Genomic DNA, 14,021 nt, shown 5'->3' with positions numbered 1-14,021 from the left:
TCACACCCTTCATTTTGAATTGTGGAAAGTGAAATGTGCAAAAAACCAAGTAGAGGAGTCACATTTAGGATTAGATGATTGATTTTGTTCACTGTTAATTTAACTGCTTACTAATTGAAGTTAAATCCTATGGTAACACATATTTTCACAACACAAATTTCTCTCTGCTGAAAATATTTCTTAGTACCAGCTGAAGCCCAGTGAAAGTCAATGTCAACTTCCAGTACAGCTTTAGTTCAAGCAGCTTCTAATTTGGGTAAAGTGGACTTTGACATCATTGCTTCCCATTTTCCCCCTTTGAAAGTTGAGTTTTTCAGGCAATATAAAGAATTATTTTTCTTATATAATTTTTTCCATCAACTATTGGGCCTTCAGATGTCTCAGGCACCACATTTTACATGCACCATTTCACTTAATTATCACAAGAATGCTTTGAATAGAAACAATTATTATCTTTGAGTATACAGCAAAGAAACTGATACTTGGGGAAATTAGTATTTTTGTCCTCACAGTTATAAGCAATGGAACACGTTTGATACCAGAGAACCTGACTCTAAAGCCCATGATCTTCACAAAGCTGCTACCCTGCCCCCCCACCACACTGTTTTCATCTATCCCAGCATCTTAGAGCAGTTATGATTTAATGTAATCTAAGAAATCCACAGTTTATTTCCATGATAAGCTTTCTGCTCAATACCTCGGTCAGCCTTTGGGAAGATTCACAAACACTTGGAAAAAAATAAAATCAAACTATGTATACACATATGCATATATATATATATATATACACACACACACTAAATGTACTGTATATGTATATCTATATTATGTATATATGCCTGTGTCTATATCTATACCCATATATGCACAAGTATATTAAATATATTTAGAGAGAGAGCAGGAAAGAAAGAGACAGGAGGTTGAAGATCCAATCTGAAAAGATTATATTAAACAGAGACAAATGCAAGCTCCTACATTTATATCAGGCATTCTTCTAGAGCTTATGTCCCCAGCACCTAACACAGTTACAGTGCTTGGCACATAGTAAATGCTTAATAAATGTTTGTTGAGTGATTGAGGTAAAGAGTGAGTGAGTTGTGATTAAGTGACACTAACAGGGAATAATGGTTTGGGGAGACATGGTTTCACACCACTGAAAAAGAAGCAGTCCTCTTTGACACTAAGTTCAATGTGAACGACTGTCAACGTGGACACTGACAGTTGTGTGTATTTACAGAAGCCCCTATCTCAGACTGGAGGTGTTAGTCCTGACCTGCTTTGATGCCTTGTGCACTTGATGGGGAAAAGCTCAGAAAAGAATACGGTGACGGATAGAGAATCAGGAAGTCCCACCATGAGAAGAGAAGACTCAGGAATCCTATGGTCTTCAAGATTTCAGGGATGTCTGGAGAGAGGGATCAGACTGTAACCTGAAAGCACTGAACGAGGAACAACAGGTGGAAACCACAGAGGTGCAGATTTGGGTTAAAAGTAATGAACAAGAGGCACCTTGCCTATCTCCCAGCAGTAGTACCCTCCTCCTTCCTCACCACCTCCCATCCGGTTCATCTTTCAAGGTCCAGAACAAGTTCCAACTTTTCAGCAAAGCCTCCTTCCCCAGCAATACCAACCTGCAGTGGCTTCTCTGGCTTCTCCCTTCTAGGAACTTCTCTGCCTCACAATCCTCCCCCAAATGATAACACTGTCTTAATTTCTTCCCGAGTTCTTTCAGTGCTCTGATAAGTGATAGGTACACAAAGGTTACTAAGACTAGCTTATTGTCCTTGGGGTGCTAACATTCTTGAGGGAGACAGAGAAGTAAAACAACTGTAACAACATACGCAGTACAACAGAATTATGCCCCGAGAATGCAAGTTTGTGGAGGATAGATATCCAAAGAAATCTGAGGAATGAGAGGAAATGTTCCAGAGAGGTGAATTTTACTTTTTTCTCCTTTGGCTGTATCTGCAGCTGAATCTGTATCCGTTTCTTTGGCTGTAGTTCACCTAACTAGGTGAAGAAGTGTGAAAGGATGCTCTAAGCAAAAGAACAGCTTATGGGCCCAAGGGAATATGTTCCAGGTGGCTAGAGAATACCTTTGCCAATTACAAACTTTCTAAAAACAAGGATATTATTTCCTTACTGATTACACTCCCCCAGTGCACACTGCCCAATACATAAATGGACGGTCAACACATAACTGCTTATTTGACTAGAATAAATGTAATAAGCAGGAAGGGACCACATTGTGCTCAGGTCCTAATACTCAAATTAACTAGAGCAGAGCTAGAGTAGTCAGCTGGTGGTTTCTGGGAGCCACAATTTACAAAAACCTGGACAGCTCATGTGGCCTAATGGAAAGAACATGGGCTCTGGAGTCAGGCTCATCTAGCCTTGAAGCCCAGTGCTGTCACCACAGACAGAACCCATAGCTCTTTCGCAACTCAATATTCCCATCTTAAGTTAGAGCTGATAGTACCTACTTCACAGTCCTGTTGTGTAGTCTAAGTGAGACAATAGATGTAAAGCTCAAGAAAGCTGCCCATAAATATTAGGTGGCTCATAAATTATAGATCTTATGAACTGTCAGAGGAGCATCTCTGAAGTGAAAATTAAGGAGTTAGGTGGCAGAATTCATCAGCATTCTCATGGACCAAACTGATAACCAGTTTGCACCCAATAAAGAAGAGGCATAAGGGATTACTGAAAAGGGATTACTAAACCTTGTTTACACAGGAAACTCAGAATACAGTAGAGTTGCTTGGTCAGTAACCAGTGCAGTTTTATCATGTGCAACAGCTATGTTTGTTCCTGAACTCACCCCCTTATGGGTGTCTTTACCATAAAATGTGCTGGGAAGCCTAACTGTCCAGAGAAGAAGGACTGATTCACCCCATAATCAAGAAGGCTAGAAAGACTATTTCCTTTAAAATATAAAAGAAAGTAGAATGCCAGGAAAGGCAGTATCTAAATTAACAAGCCCAGAAGGTGACAACATTTAAATGTAGGAAAAGTCTAATTAAAAAGAAAAGTTCATCAGTGATTTTCATGTGATGCAGAATGATGGTCAGTTGGGAATTGGTGGGTTTGTTTGAGCAGGGAGCGTTTGTTTAGTAGCCTGCATGTCTTGCACAATTTTCAGTCTGTGACGCCAGACATGGTAAGCATTAGGAGGAACTTCCCATGAGCAATCCCAAACCAAAAAGCTTCTCATTTACCTTTGTTTTCATGAGATGCCTTCATTTAACAAAATTAAAATAGAGCTTATCATTGTGATATGCAACCCATATCCCTCCAGTGCCATTCCTGCTCAAACCTTGGCTTCAAACACTTCCATGTATTATCTGTCTTACCTGTATGCTCTCCTCTCTTGGTATATACGTCCAGGTAAATCAAAGGGACTTCCCTCCTCCACCTTAGTCTTTGTCTGAGTTACATTGTATTCCCTAAACCAATTTGCTTTTCTCATATACTGAGCCACTAACTAACTTTCTTTAACCTAAACCCAGACCAAGACACCTACCTCATGGAAGTGTCCCACATTCAACCCATCCCATCACCCAGCAGAACAATCCCTGCCCAGCCATTACTCCTCCATGCTCTGGGAGTTAAGTCATCTGGTTATATTTCAGTTGATGATATGCATCTGTTTGTCTCCCGTAATGGATTGTAAGGCCTTGGGGGTCGAGATCATGTCTAATCTTTGCTGCATACATCTGCACACTACTGAATACATCATTACTGTACATTACTCTAACCCAGTGGGGACTCAATAAAAACTTGTTGACTGACTGATTTAGCACAAGGATGATTATTACGTAAGCCACTTTGGTAAATAAATTTCAAATAATGACCAGCTCACACAAATGTTTTACTAGCTCACCCTCCCCATGGAATTAATATAAAGAATGAGAATCAGCAGTCATTTCTACTGGCCCAACATTAAATGTTAACTCAGCCCAAGAGAGTAGCTATTTTCAAGCCTAATTTCAAGTCAAAATGTCTAAAATAGTTGTCATTTTTAGTGACATGCTGGGAAGATTCAAGAACTAAGGTATCAAATCCAGTCACTTTCAGAGGTTATTAACTCTAACCCTGAAGATCATTATTTCCAGCATATTACTGATAACAAAAATTATGGGAGTTTATTTTAAGTTACATTTATTCAATAAAATGGCACTTACTCTCAAGGACACTCTAAAAATGCAATTTGATAGGCACTGCATTTTTGTATAATTTTACATTTTATTGGGATAAAATTGATTAGAAAGCTTAATTTTGTTTATACCATTCCTTAACGGTTCAATTAATTCAATATACAGGAATGTAGCCATGAAAATAAACACCTGCCTGCATACATACCTGAGGCAAAAAAAGAACTGGAAATAAATTTTAAAAAATTAACTTAACATGTTATTTCTCTTTTCCTTCCCCTTTTGTTACCGTTTCATAGAGGTCTGTTTTAGGAGGAAGGCGGCAGAGGAACAAGTTACATGTACTCTCTATCCGTGTTATTTTAGCCTTTTGATGTGAGATGGAATAGAGGGAGCCTGACATGGCTCAGGATACCAGGACCTCAACCAGCAGATGGGGAGGGAGTCAATTCCAGGTTTATGGTAAATTAGAAACAAGGTTCTTACTTAGTCCAATGATTTTGAAAAAATATTTACAAGATTAATTTATTTTACTTCTTATCTGTACATAGAATAAACATGGTTAAATTTTTAAACTATCAGCTTTGATAAAATAAAAATACTAATTTAAAGGTATTAGATGTTTTAAAAGGAAATACTAAAATACTTGGGAATTACTATAAAGAGCTACATAGATCATTGTTTTCAGCATATTTAGGAATGTTAATAAGAAATGAGTTATCCTATTTTCTGCCAAAAGTTAACCTGTTTTTGGTGCTCTGATACCTTTTCGGCAAAGAAGAGGTTCCATCGTATTAAACACTTGCAACATTTCTGATCCCAGAAGGTTTCTTCAAATCAAGGGCAACCTGAATCACTGTGACAGCTTCTCTGAAGTTTCAACCGCTAAGAAGTAGTAATTGTCATTTGGAGGCTTTCGGGGTGAAAAAGCAAAACAGAACCAAAAGAGCCTGAACATGCAATCCACACAGCAAAAGAAATGTTTGAGGTCTTAAGGGCAATGAGGTGAGTACTTTAAAGTGCATTTGACTTTAAAGTTGATCCCTTTTGTCCCCTATTTTCTTGGGCAAATATCAGCAAATACAACTAACTATTTTCGAAATTTCAGACACACAGAGATAGACTTCATATTCAATGCATCAGACGTCCAAGCTCTCCTAATACATATAATTGGAAATAATTAGACTTGGATGAAAAAGCCCTGACAGAACAAAGAAAGACCATGACCTAATATCAGAATAAAGTTAACATATGTCATTGAGATGATTGGTGATGAGTGAAGGTCATGACCAGTTTACTTTTCACAGTTGATGGATCAAAGTTGTTCGTTAATTTTGGATAAAGACTGAGTGCAGTTAGTTTGCCTATAGAAACCCCTTTCATATAACATTAAATTTTTCTGGGAACTGCTGTGTCTAAGGCAAACGAATGGTTAGAACAAGTGTCAAGGAGCCAAGGTAGAGTGGTGAAAAAATAAAGGGTACATCTCAGTTTAAATGAGCTTTTCAGCACAGGATTAAATAATTTGGACAATGCAATCAAAACAGAGCTGCAAATATTATGTCACACTATACCCTTAAACATCATAAGGTACAGGGATACATTCAAAGATATATAGACTTTGTCATAGAAAAATGGACTCATAAGGTCGGAAGGTACTAAGAAGTCATCATGCCCAACCACCATCATGAATCCTTTTAAACCTCCCTGCCAAATGGTCATTCAGTCCATGGAGGGGCAGCCACCACTGTTCTAGTTTGCTAATGCTGCAGAATGCAAAACACCAGAGATGGATAGGCTTTTATAAAATGGGGGTTTATTTCACTACACAGTTACAGTCTTAAGGCCACAAAGCGTCCAAGGTAACACCTCAGCAATCGGGTACCTTCACCGGAGGATGGCCAATGGCGTCCAGAAAACCTCTGTTAGCTGGGAAGGCAGCTGGCGTCTGCTCCAAAGCTCCAGCCTCAAAACGGCTTTCTCCCAGGACGTTCCTCTCTAGCAAGCTTGCTCCTCTTCAAAACATCACTCCCAGCTGCACACAGTGAGTTTCCTCTCTCTGAGTCAGCTCATTTATATAGCCCCACTGATCAAGGCCCACCCCGAATGGGTGGGGCCACGCCTCCATGGGAACATCTCATCAAAATGATCATTACCCACAGCTGAGTGGGGCACATTCCAAGCAAATCTAACCAGCACCAAAAACATCTGCCCCACACAAGACCACAAAGATAATGGCATTTGGGGGACACAATACATTCAAACCGGCACAACCACTAATGCAGAATTCTCCAGTCCCCAGCTGGAGCCATGACATAGCTCTATCAGAAGGCTTTTCCTCTCTGTGACCAGAAGTCTAACTCTCCAAAGTTTCATCTATACTGTCCTTTTACTATCCCTTAAGAGCAAACTGAATCTCTCCATCCCATTAGATCCTTCAACTACTTGATGATAGTTATCTTACCCCCACCATCACTAGCTTCACCACTTCAAACCTCAATCCCTCAAATATTCCTCATGGGGCATGGTGTTCAATTTTCTCACTATACTGATGAGGCTCTCTGATTGCAATTCAACTTCTCTATGCCCTGAAAATATTGATGTAAATATAGAACTCCAGGTATAATCTTCCCATAGCAGGGAAGAAGTTGACTTCCCACAGCAGAGAAGACCTTTGCTCTGTAAGCTATTCTTTCTTTAATTCAGCCTAAAATTTCATCATCACTTTTGGCAGCTACTATAATTTGAGCAACATTTCTTTAACTAGTACTTTATGCCTTTTAAATTGCTTTCATCTGTATACTTCATTTGGTCTTGACAGCAATCTGTAATAAAGGTATTATTTGTACCATTTTCGGTTGTAAAAACTAAGATTTACAGTGGTTAGGTAAATTTTCCCAGATCACATAAGTAAACTGTAAAGCTAGAGCCTGAACACGGTTCCTCTGACTATAAATCACATGCCTTTGTGACTATATTATTCTGCTTTAGATTCTTTGATGATGCTTCAGTAATATAATGAGAGATTATTGTCAAAGATCATACTCCAAAAATTGTATTTTCTTGTTCTAATAATGTAGAAACCATTTATCCTGGACTAGAATTAAGGTACCTTGACATGCTAAGATACACTGCCTCCTTTCCAAATGGTGACAAACCACCCATTTTAATAATTCACTTCAAATTCTTGTCTATATTTGATTTCAAACTCAATGGTCTGTGTCCGTGGCCTGCTTCTCTACTTTTTGAAATTCAAAACTACAATTTACTTACCCTAGTCTCCTGATAACCTTTCCTGTGTTCCACAATTGGCAAAAGATCACCAACTCTTATTCAAGTTCCTTTTGAATTCAGATCTCATCAGGTGATGGATTTGCTATTACCGAAAGCTTTACAACATCCACAAATGTCATGATTTTCTCTATGCCTCCATCCAAGATACTGATTTTTTTAAGAAATTGAAAACAGTGGGTTGAGGCCAGAGTTCTGGGGCACCTAGAGACCTCTGTGACTTTCCTCCAATTCAGGAGCAGGACATGACTCTCTAGGAGGCAACTCACAATGCACATGATGAAAGGTTAGGGAGTGTGTAGGGCTGAAAAAATGCCTTCAATATTATAATTTTATATTGGGAAAAAATATTGGGTTCCCCATATAAACTACAGAAAGTGCAGGGGATTTCAAGTTTAATAATTAGGGGCCCAGGATTTTGAAAGTTTAAGACATTGCCAGAATTAATGACATTCCATTGATCAACATCCTTGAATCCAACTGGGCAACTATAAATCCAGTTTACTTTTTTTCATCCAGTTTATGTTTTTCTTCCTTGTTGAAGGGATGTCACTAGAGCCTTTAGCATGCATTTACTAAAGTTCAGATAACTCTGTCTATTGTCCTTGCCTGATCTCCTCTCCTCCCTTAAACACTTTCATCATTCGGTTTCCAGAAAGCTATACCCACTTGAGTTTCTCTCTTCCACTTCTGCTACTTCTTCTCAAGTTCCTCTTCATTTCCTTGACATATGAATTTTGAAGTATCCTAAAACTCAGTTTTGGGATCTCTTCTCTCTTCTAACATTCCTATTCCTAGAGGATGTCATCCAGACTCATGGTTTCAGGTAGCATTGATGTGTGCTGAATACTAACGTGCTCATGACTGCAGCCCAGCTCTCCCCTGAACAGCAGGCCTTTCTATCTGCCTATTTGACATCTCTATTTAAACATCTAGTAGGTTTTCCTAAAACATACTGAACAATGACCTTCTGATAATTGTCCTACCTCCACAACCACCAACATAAACCAGCTCTTCCTGCAGCCTTCCCCGACTCAAGAAATGACAACCCCATTCTCCCATTTCCTCAGGCCAAAAACTTCAGTGTTATAGTTGACTCCTCTCTTTACCTCACATCCCACACCCAACTGTCAGCAAATCCTGTATCTGTAACATCAAAATATGTTCAGAATCTGACCACTTTTCAGCATCTCCACTGCCACAATCCAGGTACCAGTCGGCAGCATCTCACCTACTCCCACCCTTGCTTCCTCGGTCTACTCCAATCCTCTGTCAGAGTGATTCTGCAAAAGTAAGTCAGGTCTCATTGCTCTTTATTGCTCCTCATTGTTCCTCAGAGTTAAAACCAAAGTCCTACCATGATCTACAGAGTCAACATGAGTCTGGCTCTTGGGAGCATCTCTGACCTCATATATGACTCCAATCAGGGTCTCTTACAAAGGACATAAGAATTTAGGGTAGAGCATACAGAGAAGTTTGAATGAATTATACCAAGATAATATTGCTGTTAACAGTTTGGACAAAAATTATATTATACCTATAACCACAGATGTTAATCTCTGCTAGGTATCCTAGTCCACAACAAAAAGTTTATTCTATTTCCTGTTAAAGTGGAAGAAGTACAAATTAGGAAATTAAACTCATTCAAAACTACTATAAACATTATTGTATTGTCAGGTAAATAGCAAATTAACCGTCACATCAAAAAGCACATAGCCATTATACTTCCTACTGATACAGTTTAGATACCCCGTGATTTTCTTCCTTTAATTTTTAGTTGTTGGACTATAGTGTTTTGATTAAAATAATAGTCCTGAAAAATAAAGTGCAGATTTTATATTAAAAATCCATTCTTGGGTTAAATATGAAATATAAAATTTTGTGGGTATAATACAGAAGAAGATATAATATACTGGAATTTGAGTTTTAAAAACCTACCTCTAATTTGATTGTACTTACTTTAAGAGCAATACATTGTTTTTATAATGTTTATATTCTATTTTGCCTTCATAACTCTTGTATGTGTATAACATGTATATATCCTTAAAAATTCTATGTGCTCAAATTTATGTACTGTATTTTATTAACAAAATAGAGAAGTGAGAATTCTTTGTTATTCTGAAGATCCTATTTTGGTAAACATAAAATCATTTTTACATATGGAAAACTTTTATTAGAGATGTTCAAATTATTTTACATCTGAAGTTTCTCAAACCAGAACATAAAAGACAGTATAAAAATTAACTATTATGGACAAATGCTTGGGTATTAAGAGATTTTTTCCCATGTGAATAATTTAATTGTATATTATATAATAATGTGATTTTAAAAGATTGTTAGACAAATAATATTTTTTCTGTGTACCATCTCTGTAAACCAAAAAAAAAAAAAAAAAAAATACCCGAATCTACTAACAGATTTTTGGCAGTATATAGTAATGCATAGCTTTACCCACAAAGTTCTTTTTCCCCTAAACATTTATTAGGGACATATTGTACCATATAAGGTACTAAAGCAATTTTGTGCCAATGTGGTTGGATAAACATTTGGGGATCTCTGTATCAGCAAAGAAGTATTCTGCACCATGTGCCTTAAACCAGTTGTAAACATTAATATGAAATGTGTAACACTTTCAAGAAATGTCTCCATTCATAATTAAAATCTTATGATTTACAGACATTTAAATATTAAACATATTTGTGTGCTATTAAAAAAGAGTTACTGTCTGGTTTTACAACAAAAAGAGATGTAGCTCTTAAGTAGAATGATTCCCACAGAAGGGGTGAAGCGAAGTTTCCATTAGGCCATATTTGCAGTTATAGATACCCTTTATTAAAGTTACCATAAAACACAAACTTTTATAGACAATGCAAGAATTATCTTTCCAAATCCCTTTAGGGAATCAGGAATCAAGCCACTAGATTAAGGCTATCAAATCAGCACAAAGAATCACAGCAAAGATGCCACATTTTCAGGAAAGCTTGATGACATGGGTGAAAACCCATTGCGAGTTCCCAGGAAGGCTCCCTGACACTGATTCCCAAACCTGCTTCCTAGAATAAAGGTTTACTGCACAGGACAGGTGAGACAAAAAGGATGCTCACAGTCCTTTCTTAAATCTCTTACAGAAGCTATTGCCCCCTAGCGAGACCAGTAAAGCACGAAGCTGCCTGGAAGCATCATCTCTCACATACAAAAGATGTGCAACCCAACGCATTCTCTCTTAAAATATGAGTCCTGAAAGAAGACGGTGACATCAAGGCTAAGAGCTGTGTGATATTGATCAGGTTACTTGCCTTCTCTAAGCCTCACCATTCTCATCTGTAAAATGGTATTACTCATTTCATACAGCTATTGTGATGAGTAGCTTAAATTCCTCCACTTGGTATAGTAGGAAGGCATGGATTGAGTATTCAATAAATGGAGGTTAAATAACTTACCCAAAGTCACAGAGCTGGTCAGTAGAGAAGACAGGATTTGAAATTTGGGCCTCTGAATACTGCATGATTCAAAAAATTCTAGAAAAGGCAAATCACATCTATGGTGATAGAAAGCTGATTGGTTGCCTGGGGCCTGGCATGGAAGGGCTTGAGGGAATTTTGGAGCAAGTGATAGAAATGCTCCATATCTTGATTGTGCATGAGCACACCTGTCAAAACTCATCATGCTTTATGTAAAACGAATGCATTTTATTTGTAAATTATACCTCAACAAAGTTTCTTAAAGCCCATAAGCCTTTAATGCCAAACTCCAAATGCTCTGACAACCAAAGGATATTGGTGACTGCAAAACCTGACCTAGCCTAATGTGGATCTATGCAGAGCCTATATTTATCCTATTGAGTGATAATAGTCACGCTTCCCAAGACCTTGCTGGGTGTACAGAATTACCTTTCTAAAATCTGAAATATTCTGAATTCCAAAACGTGTCTTGCCTCAGCATTTTGGATAAAGAATTGTAGATTGCTTTTTCTTTTCGTGGGAAAAAGAAAGGAAAGGAAAAAGAAAGGGAGAGGGAGAGAGAGAAAGAGAAACAGAGGAAGACAGGAAGGAAGCAAGGACCCCTCCTGGCTCAGGTGCAGATCTTTCACAACCAATCAACTTGTCTGAGAGCCTTCATCCTCGTCCTCACTGGGTTGGCACTTGCTCTGGTCTATGGCATGGCCATGGGACGGGCTCTCCCAGCCCTCTCTCCTCCCTGCCTGAGCCACTAAAGTTTATCCAAGTGACCACGTTTCTTTAAAGATTCTGAGCACTCCCTGTTTAGAACTTGGTTCCATGAGCAGGCATTGTTGGGCCCCTTTATCATTCCTGTCTCAGAACTAAGAACCTGGAGGAGGAAAAAACAATAGAAAGAAAAACGATTTTGAGAATTTGCCAAACGGTGAATTTTTTTTCCTCCCCTCCCCCAGCCTTTTTGCAGAGGGTTGGCTTGAATCTAAACACTTCAAAGCTCTTTCAATATCTATTTTCCCCTGTTCATGCACACACACCCCCACCCCGACACACACAGAGAAACAGAGAAAAGATCCATATTTCATTGTGGGGCCTTGGAATTAATTTAAAACAAACATTTCCCCTAAAATGTTTCAATCCACAAAATGAGAATGTTTTTCAAGCCTTTATTTTACTTATTCTGTTTCCAACATGTTCTAGTTGCAGCCCCATGTGTAAACTATTATGAAGATGTTAAATTGGAAACATATTGTTTTATTGTTATCTTTACCTCTCCAACTTTTAGTCTTCCCTAAAATATCTTTTGACCTCTGTGGTACCACAGCCTTGTCACGTGAATTCTGTCCCTTCATCCTTAATTAGCCTGGGTTACTAGAGCAGCAACTATATGCAGAGTAGGGAAAACTTAGTACTTCCCCTAAGAAAGGGTTAAACAGACAAATATTTGGATTGGGTTCCCCTAACACCTTTGGACTAATTGGATTTGAGGCTAAAAGTAAATTACTCAATAGGTTAAAATGAGGTAATGTTAAGAGAACTGCTTAGAAAAGAACTGCAAAAATGCGAGCAATTTACCTGAATGGTGAAGAGCACCTTGCAAAAAGGGAAGAAAATGGCATGTTTCTCAACTAGCTGAGGGCACAGCAGGGTGCTGGCCCTGCTGTCCCCAAGACAATGTACCATTTATTCCCTAGTGCCGCTGCATGGGGGAAGGCAGATTGACGAAATAGGGGGAAAAAAAAAGAAAAAACAACTGTGCTCCTACTCTTGAGGAATTTACATTCTGTTCTAAATCTGGGGTCGCATGTCTTCCTGTAAAATGCCATAAGGAAATAAAAGAGGTGTGTGTTGCCAGGAGAGCTAGATTCTGTGATCAAACAAGTTTGGAAAAAAAGATGTATGCTCTATCTCCCTCTTGGGATTCACTATGACAATTAACATGTCAAAGGCTCTGAAAAGGCCTGTAGTAAAGAAACCTGTTTATATCTATTTAAAGCATAATTTCCCAAACTTACTTGATCATGAAACTCTTTTTACATCCTGTAATAGCTTGCAGAACTAGAGTTCCTGGGAATACACATCGGGAAAAACTGTTCTGGAAACTATTATTTTCCCATCTTTTGGTATTACTATTCAATGAGCAAAATAAACTTTACAGGTTTGGGCCACAGGTTTGAAGTCACGGGAGAGAGTGCATGATTTTGCTCATCTAGTCCCTGTGGTTTTTTAGGAGGGGAATTCTACCTAAAAGGCATGTCATTTGTCCTCCTACCACTCTGAAAGCATGTTTGATGGTGGTCTGTCTTGGCTAGATCTGAGTGCAAGCAGCAATGCTAGTCTATATTGACTCTCACCTCAAAGTGAGCCCACCCACTCCCAGAGTTGCTATTGAGACGGGATATATCTGTTGATTCTGGCACTAAACTGCCTGGCTTCAGAACTCCCCTGCTGCATGTTACTCATCAAATGTGTGCCCCATTTCCTCATCCTTAAAATGGGAGAAGTGATGCAAGTATCTGCCCTATCAGGCTGCTGTGAGAATAATTTTTTTAAAGTAGAATGCTTGGAACAGCTATTGGCACATGGTTTGTTTAATAAATGAACGAATAAAGTAAGAATCGATCACAGACCCATGTGTTTGTTGGAGTTCTGGTCTCCCAGAGAGTATACACTTAAGGAGCAATGTCACAGAAGGAAATGCAGCAGGACTTTAGTACTAGCAGGGCTAGCCCGGAATGCCCGCAGCAGTGCCAAGCTCTCCAAGAAACTGTGGCACAAGGCATGGCCTGGAAACCTACGTAGGGCTCCCACTCCCTTTATTGTAGATCTAAAAATCTCTGACCATAGTGCAGATCAACCTGTCCTACTTGCTGAGGCACAGACCAGAGAGAGACAAAGGGACTTAGCTGGACCTATACAGGGGGCACCCCCTGCCCAGGCCTACTTACCTTGTGGAAGCAATAAGGCCAGAGAACAAACATGCAAACGTGAAAGACCTACCACAAAGTCACAAGAGAAGGTAAACCAAAGTCACAAAAGAAGGTAAACCAAGCACATGCCTTGGCCCCAGAGCCCTAGCTCAGGACTCACACCATGGAACAGCTACTAATAAAGAAAAAGT

The 14,021-nt window shown here is 38.8% G+C and overlaps 1 long non-coding RNA gene across 1 annotated transcript; it reads left to right on the top strand.

The window, feature by feature from the left end:
- The first annotated feature begins 4,494 nt into the window (after nt 1–4,494).
- Nucleotides 4,495–11,251, top strand: LOC119509490. The gene is made up of 3 exons (XR_005211720.1): nt 4,495–4,616; nt 4,978–5,159; nt 10,574–11,251. It is a non-coding gene; the product is annotated as an uncharacterized LOC119509490 (long non-coding RNA).
- The last annotated feature ends 2,770 nt before the right edge of the window (nt 11,252–14,021 follow it).

The sequence above is a fragment of the Choloepus didactylus genome, chromosome 14, assembly GCF_015220235.1.
Source record: "Choloepus didactylus isolate mChoDid1 chromosome 14, mChoDid1.pri, whole genome shotgun sequence".
NCBI lineage: Eukaryota > Metazoa > Chordata > Mammalia > Pilosa > Megalonychidae > Choloepus > Choloepus didactylus.
Note: the sequence above shows the minus strand (reverse complement) of the source record. Positions and strands in the feature narration are given on the sequence as shown.